Source organism: Petromyzon marinus, unplaced genomic scaffold (genome assembly GCF_048934315.1).
Source record: "Petromyzon marinus isolate PM22_M1 ecotype Great Lakes invasive population unplaced genomic scaffold, UKy_Petmar_22M1.pri1.0 PM_G_Scaffold_4, whole genome shotgun sequence".
NCBI lineage: Eukaryota > Metazoa > Chordata > Hyperoartia > Petromyzontiformes > Petromyzontidae > Petromyzon > Petromyzon marinus.
In genome coordinates, this window is record NW_027422983.1 from 1100990 (window position 1) to 1113549 (window position 12560).

General features: G+C 50.8%; 1 pseudogene; it reads left to right on the forward strand.

The window, feature by feature from the left end:
- Window positions 1-7939: 7939 nt before the first annotated feature.
- Window positions 7940-10213, forward strand: LOC142916526 (lysophosphatidic acid receptor 1-A-like; annotated as a pseudogene).
- The last annotated feature ends 2347 nt before the right edge of the window (window positions 10214-12560 follow it).

The window sequence follows — 12560 nt, forward strand, 5'->3', positions numbered from 1 at the left end:
ATAAGCATATAGGCCTCAATTGTGGCAGCCAAACATACCGACGATAAATGTCGACTTAAAACTTTGGTGACGACGGCATCAACGACATTGTTGGGTCTCTCGTTAAAATCACGTGGATAGGTAAAGTCACGAGCAGCTGACGTCACTCCACATGGGGGGGGGGGGGGGGGGGGAGACGCCTCATCCCTCCTCAGCGTCAACTTACAACCCTCACTACAAAGGCAGAACCCTCATCACATCACGCGATCTCCGTAACGTTGTTGTTGAGACATCAAAGTAAAAAGGTGGTCACGATAAACAAGGGATTATAACCTTGACGTGAAACAGGTCTGTGTCACTGCGGCCTCACAAATTGCACACGAATTGATGCAATTAATAAGACGCCGCGATATGCCTTTCGCTTGTATGTTTCAGATTTACTGCAATACACCTGTCCTTGGACGGGCAAAAGGTGAGTTTAACAATATTAACACTGCACACTGCCAATAACTATTTATTATTAAACCATTAACAAATAAGTGTACACACAAATATCAAACCTCTAACATCAACGTGCTAGCGTCACGATTGTCCCCCCCCCCAACTCCCCATATAAATATCTCTCCGTCTTAAAAATCCTTAGGGAATACGTCTCATACCATGAATGTTACCTGTGTAGTGACTGAGAATATCGCTGTGTGGTGCCGAGCCTGCGAGGCCACGGCAGATGTTACATTGTTGTTGTGGACACCACAGATACGGGGTGTAGTACCAGCCCTAGTGGGGGCTTGGGCGAGCGCTGGTTAAGCATGGGGACACCACGCACGGCGTGCGGTGCGGGCTCCCGTTGAGGGAGCGAGAGTCAGCCAAGGTTACGATCGGTGGTGATACTCTGGCTGACTTGGGGACACGTGACCGGATGATACTGGAGGGGGGCCACCAGTGGAGGGGGCCAGTAGGTGGTCACATGGTCCGGGAAGAGCTTTCGAGAGCCTTCGGGTAAGGGCGAGAGAGAGGCGGAGGCAGCCCCAGCCCTGCCCAATATAAGGGGGTTCCCCTGAGAGGAGCGCGGGGTTCTTACTGTTGGAGAGGCAGGAGATCCACGTCAAGCTAAAGAAGCCTCCAGCCAAGTGGTACGGGACCCAGCTCGTGGTACGGAACGCGATCGCAAACCTATATGGGTGGTTCGCCGTAGCGTTGTTAGTCGGGTGGTCACCACCCTAGGGTATGTTGTGTTAATAGTTTAATGAAAGTGTTGCTCCTAAAGACAACATCTGCCACTCAGTTGGACTCACTATTCATGTTTTAATTGATGTTAAAATATTTACAAAAATTCAAGAGTTAACTACTGTTACAAGTTCACGAACATCAAATACATTTTATAAAACATAAACGCATCAATGATTATTTTAATAACAAGGATGGCTAAAGATTATATTTTATAGCTAAAATTTTCAAGCAAACTCTCCTCGTCCAATGAAGGGCATGGCCTAAAGTACCGCCTATTTATCCTCAGCCGAGAGCCAACATTCACCGTGACGTCATCTTACTCAGGTTAATAAAGACGCCATCTTACTCAGGTTAACAAAAACGCCATCTTACTCAGGTTAACAAAAACGCCATCTTACTCAGGTTGACAAAAACGCCATCTTACTCTGGGGGTGCCCCCTTAGGCTAGACCAGCAGAATGATTATGATGTCGTGTTGATGATGTTGGTGAAGTTGATGATGTTGATGATGTTGATGACATTGATGACGTTGATGATGACGATGATGATGTTGATGACGATGATATTGATGTTCATGATGTTGATGACGATGATGATATTGATGATGTTGATGATATTCTTGGTTCTTTCGGTAAAGTCATGTAGAAGGGAAACAATAAAATAATAAAAATATAAAACAATAAAATTCTCACGACGTTTTGACTGCAACACAAGCAATCATCATCAGGTGTGAAAATGTCTCCGCTAGGGGCCAGCTCGTCGTACACGGGGCTCGTCTGCTCGTGAGGCCACCCGTGGCGCCGCTCCCCGGCAACTTGGCGCACTGTCTCTCCTCGGGGGACAGCATCCCCCGCCGCTCCTCTTCTCCCTCCTCCTTGTCGTCGACGTTGTCAACGTCGTGGTCGTTGTCGCAAACCTACGGAGCATCATCACAACACGCACGAGCAGCGAGTGCTCCAATCCCACTTTCTCCGATCCCGCGTACTCCGATCCCACGTGCTCCGATCCCGCGTGCTCCGATCCCGCTTGCTCCGATCCCGCGTGCTCCGATCCCGCGTGCTCCGATCCCGCTTGCTCCGATCTCGCGTGCTCCGATCCCGCGCGCCCCCCTCCCCCCACTCACGTGGCCACGGTCGTCCTCCTTGCCACTTGGTGGTGGCTTGCGGGAGGCACGGGCCTCTTCCCTACACACGCGCCGGGGGGGGGGGGGGGGGTGGGCGGGATGCACAGCAGTGATTCGTCGCACGAGGAAGCCCGCGGGGGGCGCCGCTGACGTTCGAGCGACATTCCAGTGACATCGGGACGAGCGGGGAAGCGGGCAGCGGAAGGGGGTGGTGCACTTGCCGCGGTGGTTAAAGGTGAGAGGCTCAGCGAGGAGGTGAGGTGGCGGGGAAGGTGACGATGTGGGCGACTCACGCGGCCACTTGGAGCCGGCGGCGGTAGAGCAGCGCTGCCGCGAGGGCGAGGCCCACGGTGACGACTGGCCCAGCAGGACCTGCCGGCCTGACCGGGCCGGGGGGCCCGGCAGACCAGGCCGGCCGTAAACGCCGCTGACGCCGATGCCACCGTCGGCTTCTCTGTGTGGCACAACGACCACAACAACAACGACCGCAACAACAATTTTGCCACAACTTTATTCGTCCGACGAAAAAAGTTGTGGCAAAGTTGTGGCCACAGTGCCGGCGAAGAGAGACAATGGAGAGCGCCGATTCTCACCGACGACGGAGAGGTTGACGCTTCCCTCGAAGTTGCCGGCGGGGAAGGTGGCCACGTGGCAGAGGAAGAGGCCCCCGTCGCCGTGCCGCACGTCCAGCAGCTCCAGCGAGAAGTCGCCACGGCCCATGAGGGGAGAGTTTGGCTACGCCATGCTGTGTCGTGGATTGAGCACCGCCAAGCTGGCCCTCTTCCGTCGTCATCACCGCCGGCGACCTTCAGCCAATTCACCTGCGTCAACGTCACCGCGGCCGCACCCCGCAGGTGGCAGTGCAGCAGCGCCACGTTCTGGCCGATAGCCGCCGAGGCCTGACCCTCCGTCATGACACCCACGGGAGGGCCTGGGCGGGGAGACCACACAGAAACCCATACACCACTCATAGAGACCCATAGACTACTCATAGAGACCCACAGATTACTCACACAGAGAACCACACACGACTCACACAGAGACCCACACACTATTCACACAGAGACCCATAGACTACTCACACAGAGACCCATAGACTACTCACACAGAGACCCATAGACTACTTACAGAGAGACCCACAGACTACTCACACGGAGACCCATAGACTACTCACACAGAGACCCATAGACTACTGACATATACCCACAGACTACTCACACAGAGACCTACAGACTACCCACACAAAGACCCATAGACTACTCACACACAGACCCATAGACTACTCACAGAGAGACCCACAGAGTACTCACACGGAGACCCATAGACTACTCACACAGAGACCAATAGACCAATAGACTACTCACACAAAGCTACTCACACAAAGCTACCCATACGGATGCTTATCTGAAACCGGATTCCCACCACCATCCATCACAGAAGAATTCTCTCATCAAGACTCTGCACCATAGAGCCCAATGCATATCCGATCAGGAACACATAGGCAGTGAACTCAAGCACGTACACCAAGCTCTTAAGGCTAATGGTTACTCCGACTATGCGATCCGCAAAGCTATCACTCAAACCATGAAGAAGGACCCTCTTGAGAAGCCTTTCAAAACCATTACTTTACCCTACATTGCGAGGATCACAAAAAAAGATCTCCAAAATCTTGAATAAACACAAGATCCAGGTCTGTTTCAACACATAACATAAAATCCATGATCTGGTTCTGTCTGTAAAAGATGTGATTCCGGACATACAGTACCCTGGTGTCTACAAACTAAGTTGCCTCTGTGGTAGTAGTTACATTGGAGAAACCAATCGACATGTCTCAGACCGCATTCGTGAACACAAAGCAGACCTTAAACACGGTAGAACCAACACCTCGGCCGTGGCAGATCACTGTTATAATTCAGTAGGCTCACATGACATTGACTTCTCCAAGACAGAGGTTCTTTGCAAGCCATCGGGCTACCACCCGAATCGGCGGGTTCGTAGTGCATCGTACTAACTGCGACACTACCGCTCCCTGCATGCATACATACACACTGACATACACTCCCACGCAAATGTGCTTCCACACATACACACACACGTACACAAACATACACGTACACACATACACGTACACACATGAACCCATTTGGCTCAGCTGTGAGAGCTGCATTTAAAATATACATCCACCCTCTCTTTCGTATCTCTCACGTGTTCCCATGGTCCAAACAAAATAGAAATTATAACTTAGTGCGTTACAATTCCATAAACCTATTGGTTAATAAACCTATTGGTTTATAGAATCAGTCATTTTTTATTATTATTATGGCTCATTAGTGAATTATATTAGAGATATGCACAGTGCAATTTCAATTACCACAAACTAATTCCAGAGCAATTACTTGTACCACAGCTACAGTATCCCATCCTCTGTCATTACCCACAAACAACAAACATTCACAGTTCAAGCCAATATGAAATGATTTTTTTAAAAACGCACATCTCGTGCAACGCCCTGATTCTAAACCACATTGAAAATTCAACTCGAGAAACTCACCGTAGTGAGACGTACAACCAAATTCACAGCTTGGCGGAAATGATAAAAAGAACATAACTAATATAACCAGGGCTTTTGATTTAAAGCTTTCGTGACTGCAGGGATTCATATTCTTGGTTCTTTCGGTAAAGTCACGTAGAAGGGAGAATTTTATTGTTTTATATTTGTATTATTTTATTGTTTCCCTTCTACGTGACTTTACCGAAAGAACCAAAAATATATAACCAGGGCTCTCGCTATTTTAAATGCTAGGGAAACGTTTCATAAAAAAATGAAAAACCCCGACATTTCATTTTAATTGGCAATTTCAAAAAATAATGTTGGCGTAGCCGGCAGTTTAACAAAAGAATAAAAAAAACAAGCGTAAAGGTTATGGGTGAGCACATGGGGAATTATGTTGTTCGGTTACAGCTCCTTTCGACTCCAGCAAAGGAACACGTTCTGTTTATCCACGTTAAATTAGCGAGCATAATGCAGATCCTTAACCGTGCTGTGGGGATACGAGCATTAATAGCAAACGATCGCCTGCTACAGCCGCGAGAGGTCTTATGTGCTGGGTTTTTTTTTACTGGGTATCTCAAGGTGTCTCAGCTAATGGCCTTTGCATCGCTGTGCATCTCTGTGTGGGAGAACGTTTGTTGATTCTGCCATAACGCAAAAGCTCTCTTCATCCTTGAGGTGGTCAAGGTTCTCATAATAATAATGGCCCGAGCCGCCAGAGCACTGAGATTCGGAAATTACAATCCAGATTGAAGCCTTTTATGATTGAACCAAATTCTCAAGTAATCTGTGGCTCTTTTTAAACAACACTCGCAAGTGATTTCTTGGTTGTAGCATGCTCACTGATGACCAAAACTAGAGTACATAACTACATATATAAAATAGGCTTTAGCACTCATATTAAGCCCGTTAGATGTTTAAGGCAGCCATCAACACACTCCATAAATCCCCGCAAATAACACTTGATTACATTTCTGTGCTCTCCGAATGCTTCAATTCCCACTACATCTGGGACACGTGATCTCCATGACATTCCGGAATTCCTCAGTGGAATCTGTTTTCAAGACAACATTCATAAAAAGAAGCCATGTAACCCCCACAACACTTGTTTTAAAGTAAATAACTTATACATATCATGTATAGAACAGATCTTGACTTAAAGCTTTCGTGACTGCAGGAATTAATATTCTTTGGGTCTCTCGGTAAAGCCACGTAGATAGAAAAAATAATTTTAAAAAATCACAATATCACGACGTTTCGATCGCAACACAAGCAATCGTCATCAGCAGCTCTCACCTGCTAAGGCAGGGAGTTATGACGGTTTGAGATGGGTGTGGCCTAAGGGTCAGTGGGCGGGGCTAGAGATGAAATTTGCATGTAAATGTAAGCTCGGAGAAATCTTGATAGACGAAGCAGTGAGGGTGGCCATTGTATCGTGAGAGATTAGCATGTCGATGTAAGACTCAAACATGGATTCACAGACTCACACAGATACTCACACAGAGACCCACAGACTCACACATAGACCCACATACTCACACAGACACCCACAGACTCATACATGGATCTACAGACTCACACAGAGACCCACAGACTCACAGAGACCCGCAGACTCACACAGAGACCCACAGACTCACAATAACCCAAAGACTCACACAGAGACCCACAGACTCACACAGAGATCCACAGCCTCACACAGAGACCCACAGACTCACACAGAAACCCACAGACTCACACAGAGACCCACAGACTCACACAGACACCCAAAGACTCACACAGAGACCCGGAGACTCACACAAAAACACCACGCACTCACACAGAGACCTACAGACTCGTACAGAGACCCACACACAGAGAGACCCACACATTCACACAGATACCCACAGACTCACACAGATACCCACAGACTCACACATGGATCCACAGACTCAAACAGAGACCCGCACACTCACATAGAGACTTACACGAACCCACAGACTCACACAGAGACCCAAAGACTCACACAGAGACCCACAGGCTCACACAGAGACCCACAGACTCACACAGAGACTTGCACACTCACACAGAGACTCACACGAACCCACAAACTCACACAGAGACCCACAGACTCACATAGAGATCCACAGACTCACACAGAGTACCTACAGACTCACACAGAGACCCACAGACTCACACAGAGACTCACACAGAGACCCGGAGACTCACACAAAAACACCACACACTCACACAGAGACCAACACACTCGTACAGAGACCCACACACACAGAGTCCCACACATTGACACAGAGACCCACAGACTCACACAGAGACCCACAGACGCACACATGGATCCACAGACTCACACAAAGACTCACACAGAGACCCGCACACTCACACAGAGACTTACACGAACCCACAGACTCACACAGAGACCCACAGACTCACACAGAGACCCACAGACTCACACAGAGACTCACACAGAGACCCGGAGACTCACACAAAAACATCACACACTCACACAGAGACCTAGAGACTCGTACAGAGACCCACACACAAAGAGACCCACACATTCACACAGAGACCCACAGACTCACACAGAGACCCACCGACTCATACAAGGATCCACAGGCTCACACAAAGACTCACAGAGCCCCACAGACTCACACATAGACCCACACACTCACACAGAGACCCACAGACTCACACGGCCTTGGTACACGTGTATATATATAGGCTGTAGTGTATACTGTAGTGTACACAGTATGTATATATACTATTATTCTGTAGTGTATACTGTGTGTAAACACTGTATACTGTATAGGCTGTAGTGGGTCACAATAACACCGTGGACCTTAAAAACGGAAAAAACATCTAACAGGCGATGTTTCAGGCAACAGTCGTCTATCATAGCACAATATAGCCGCCTCATAAATTACCTTGTAACTTGACTACACGGCAAAAAACAATACTCAATTCGCCTTTTTTTAATATAAATCGGTCCATTTAAAAACATTTGGTTCGGGACAAGAGTGTAACGTTTCTCTTAACTTTAATGAATCTTCGCTTTGCAGGTGGGTGTCGGCGTGGGAAACAAAACGCGAGAACGAGATGGACGGCAGCTGCCACCACAATGAGACGATCACCTTCTTCTACAACAACATCAAAAGGCCACTGTACGACGAGTGGTCTGTCACCAGCGTGCTGGTCATGGTGCTCGGCATCACCATGTGCCTCTTCATCATGCTGGCCAACGTCCTCGTCATGCTCGCCGTATACATCAACAAGAAACGCCACCACCCCATCTACTTCCTCATGGCCAACTGGCCGTGGCGGATTTCTTTGCGGGAGCGGCGTACGTCTACCTGATGTTCAACACGGGACCCAACACTCACAAGCTGTCGCTGCCGACCTGGATGCTACGCCAGGGGCTGATCAACACGAGCCTCACGGCCTCCGTTGCCAGCCTTCTGGCCATAGCCATAGAGCGGCACATCACGGTGTTCCGGATGCAGATGCATTCGCGGATGAGCGAGCGGCGCGTCGCGGTCGTCATTGCGATCATCTGGCTCATGTCCATCATCACCGGTGCCATTCCCAGCATGGGCTGGAACTGCATCTGCAACATCAGCACGTGCTCCACCATGGCGCCCCTGTACAGCACCAGCTACGTCATCTTCTGGGCCGGCTCCAATCTCTCCACATTCCTGATCATGGTGGGACTCTACAGTCACATCTTCGTGCACGTGTGGAGAAACACGATACCCGTGCCGCAGAATACCTCCAGGTCCACCCAGAGGAAAAAGGCCACCATGAGCTTGCTCATAACGGTCACCATCATGTTGGGTAAGTGTTGTAGGTCTGGGCAGCAGGTGCTCATATTCGACAACACGATTCACATTCGTCTTCGAGCGTGTGTGTGTGTGTACAGCCCCTTGTGTCGATCCGGTGCATGTGTAGGGAGTCATTTTGTAGTGTGGGTTGTGTAAAGGTGGGGTAAATAGACGTGGGAGCATAGAAAGTGTAGTACAACAATGGAGATTGTTGCACTGGCCACCATGTAGCCTCTGGGGCAGGCTACATCAATCTGACGTGCGTGACAGTCGCCTAACCAAGCACCGTCTTGGCTCAACACTCTGCTCAGCTTCTGATCGGATTTGGTGAATGTTCTCTGGGTGATTTTGGTTGTGGGCAACATTCATGGCTCATATCGCATGCCGAACAGCTTCAGGGGAAACAGTGGCCCAGTGGTTAGCGTACTGGCGCTATGAACCCAGCGACTGCTGTTCGATTTCGAACCACGGCTAACGGTGGCGAGTCGTTATCGGCACCAGGTGCGGCACCTCCCCAGTCGTTTCACCAAACTGCACCGGCTAGGTTGAAGTACGCAGAGGATTGACGAAGGCCTGCGAATTATCATTCGTACGACGACTATTCTAGCACAGCGGTTGAAACAACGGGGCAAAGTTTTTTTTTATCTCCCCCCCCCACCGCCTCTGTCCACCCGGCAGTACGTAGGGGTCTAGCCACAGTTTGTCGATCGGCAGGTCTGGGTGTAGCGAGGTAAAGTGTGGTTCCTCGTCTGGCCAACGGTGGAAAAGCAGGTGGGAAAAGAACCCTCTAAAGGGCCTCTCCACAGTTCTCCTCTAGTGGAGGGGCCCTCCTTGCAGCAGTCGTGGAGCAAGCCATTGCAGGGTTGTGCCTTGACCTTCCACGGGTTTCAGGGAACAACGCTGATCTTGTTCCACACGTTGCTATCAAAATGCCTGACTCGTGTGTCTCGTGCCGTCGCCTCTCAGGAGCCTTCATCGTGTGCTGGACGCCAGGCCTGGTGATTCTGCTGCTGGATTCGTTCTGCTCGGACTGCAATGTCCTGGCCTTTGATAAGTACTTCTTGCTCATAGCGGAGCTCAACTCCGCCATGAACCCCATCATCTACTCGATTCGGGACAAAGAGATGGTCGCCACTTTGCAGCGAATCCTGTACTGCCAAAAGGCAGAAGCCATCATCACCAATGGCTCCGATAACGTCTCCAATAAATCAACGTCCACGGCGAATCACAACCTGGTCACGCCTATCAGTCACTTGACCACCACAAGTGCGATGAAGATGAATCAGTTTGTCGTCTAATATCTAATTGGGCTAACGATGCATGGTTTTCCAACCTGATGATGATGATTGCTTGTGTTGCAATCGAAACGTCGTGATTTATTTTATTTTATTACCTACGTGACTTTACAAAAAGAACCAAAGAGTATGTTTCTCTTTGCGATAAGATTTCATTGAACCTGGGTACAATGTATGTGTGTGTGTGCACCCTTGTGGAGATAATGCATACTAGAATTTAAATACAAACCTAGTGGCATTTGGTACGCTTCGTGCCAAGACAGTTATATATCCATACGGTTTTATTTTCTGGGTGAGATCACTTCAATATAAGTGTCGTTAAACCCGCCAACCAATTGGTATGGTGTCATGTAAATAGAACGTGGCCAATTCCTTACTAGTACAGCACACCGGTATGTTTGAGGGTAAATAGAACGTGGCCAATTCCTTACTAGTACAGCACACCGGTGCGTTTGAGGGTAAATAGAACGTGGCCAATTCTTTATTAGTACAGCACACCAATGTGTTTGAGAGTAAATAGACGTGGCCAATTCTTTACTAGTACAGCACACCGATTTGTTTGAGGGTAAATAGACGTGGCCAATTCTTTCCTAGTGTAGAGGAGTAGTGGAGGACGTCATGTCACTCAGGGGGGTGAAAAGGGATGATGCCAGAAGTTACGGGGGATATATAAGGGGGAACCCGTGACGTAGAGGGGGTTGTCGCGAAGGGCCAGGAACGGAGAGAGTTGGGGAGTCGGGATCCAGGTTAGGGGGAATCAGCGCCAGGCGAGTGTGATACTTCACCCGGCCGACCGAGTTGGGTGATCCCTCGGTTGGTGCTGCGGGGGGGAGATCACGTATAGCCTGGATGGAGCTAGGGGCCTCCCAGTACCCTTTCCCCTGGGGAGATATTAGGGTTGTCACCTGTTGGGCGTAAGCCTTTAATAAGTTACCGGCAGTAGCCCTTAATAAACCTTGGTATCAGCCACTACTAAAGAACCGTGTCCGTGTCGTCAGTTGCACCTCAACAACTGGTGCCAGAAGTGGTTTCGTTCCGCGCCACAATGCCTAGATCCAGCGCGAAACGAAAGACTACGCCTAGGGTGCACCAGGGCGACAAGGACGTCGGCGAGCTGGCGACGATCCCGGAGACCGGGGGCCCGGTGATGTTCCCCGTGGAGATGGTCCAGTCGGGGCCAGAAGAGGCGGCGGTCGGGGGAGCTGCCGCGCCGCCGTCGGACGAGTGGTGCGCCATCGCGGCCAGGCTGGAGACGCTGCAGCTCACGATGGCGCAGCTCGCCGTCGCTTTGGCAGAGGTGGGGGACCGCGTACACTCGGCGGGCGGTGATTTTCGCCAAAACCGCGGGATCGCCGACATCGCGAATCCCGCCAAAACCATAATTCCCGCCAACGCGCCGCCAGGTGCGCCGCAGCAATCGGGCGCCATTTTTTATGCGCCGCCGGATCCAGCCGCCAGTGTCGCTGCAATGCAGGAACCGGCCGCCATTGTTGGCGCGACGCCGGAACCGGCTTAGCATCATACTATCGTCGGTTTCGTTCGCGATTTTGCGACTTGCGAAGCCACTGCACACACTTTCGGCCAAAGGTACAAAATTTCGCTGGGGGATGGAGGAGGAAAACGCCTTTATGGCGCTTCGCACGGCCCTGGCGGATGCGCCGCCCTTGGGGTATCCCGATTTCTCTAAACCTTTCTTGACACCGACGCCAGTAACACGGGCATTGGAGCCGTCTTGGCCCAGGTGATCGATGGGGTGGAACAGGTGGTGGCCTATTGTCTCCCAGTGAGCAGCGGTACTGCGTCACCAGGAGGGAGCTGCTGGCTTTTGTTTTTTTTGTCCAGCTGTACCGGCCGTATTTGTATGATCGCCGGTTCACCGTCCGGACTGACCATGCAGCCCTGCAGTATTCCCTGTGAATTGACCAGCCCTCGGGTCAGCTGTCCCACTGGCTCGAGGCGCTCCAGGAGTACCCCTTCGATGTCATCCATAGGAAGGGGACTCGGCATGGGAATGCAGACGGCCTTTCCAGGCTGCCCCCGGACAGCGGGTGCGCTTGTGCCCTGGGTTCCAGCCGCTGTAAGGCCCCAGTGAACACTGCGGCCCAGTTGGTCGCATCGGCCGAAGCGGCACCCCCTCCGGGTGTGGCATTGCATTGCCTGTTGATTTTGGCCTGGGACTCCCCCGGGAGGTATGCTCCAAGTTGCAGATGGAGGATTCCTCTCTGCTGAGGCTGCGACGCCGGGTTGGGTCAAAGGCCCGTAGCTCGGCTCCGTCGGTGGCCCCGGTGATCGTCGTACATGACGGCCTCTTCATGCGTTGGGATGCCCAGTTGGAACGCTATTGTGTGGTGGTGCCCATTGGCTTACGAGGAAAATTGACCCTGGTCATTCATGAGAAACTTATGCACTTCGGCTACCATAAGACCTTGTTGACCCTTAAACGGGATTACTATTGGCTGGGTGTGGAGGATAATGTGGCTCTGATTTTGAAAGGTTGCCACGACTGTGCGCGGAGGAAGGCCCCTGTTGGTCAGGATCGGGCGCCGCTGCAGTCCATCCGGGTTTCTCATGTCA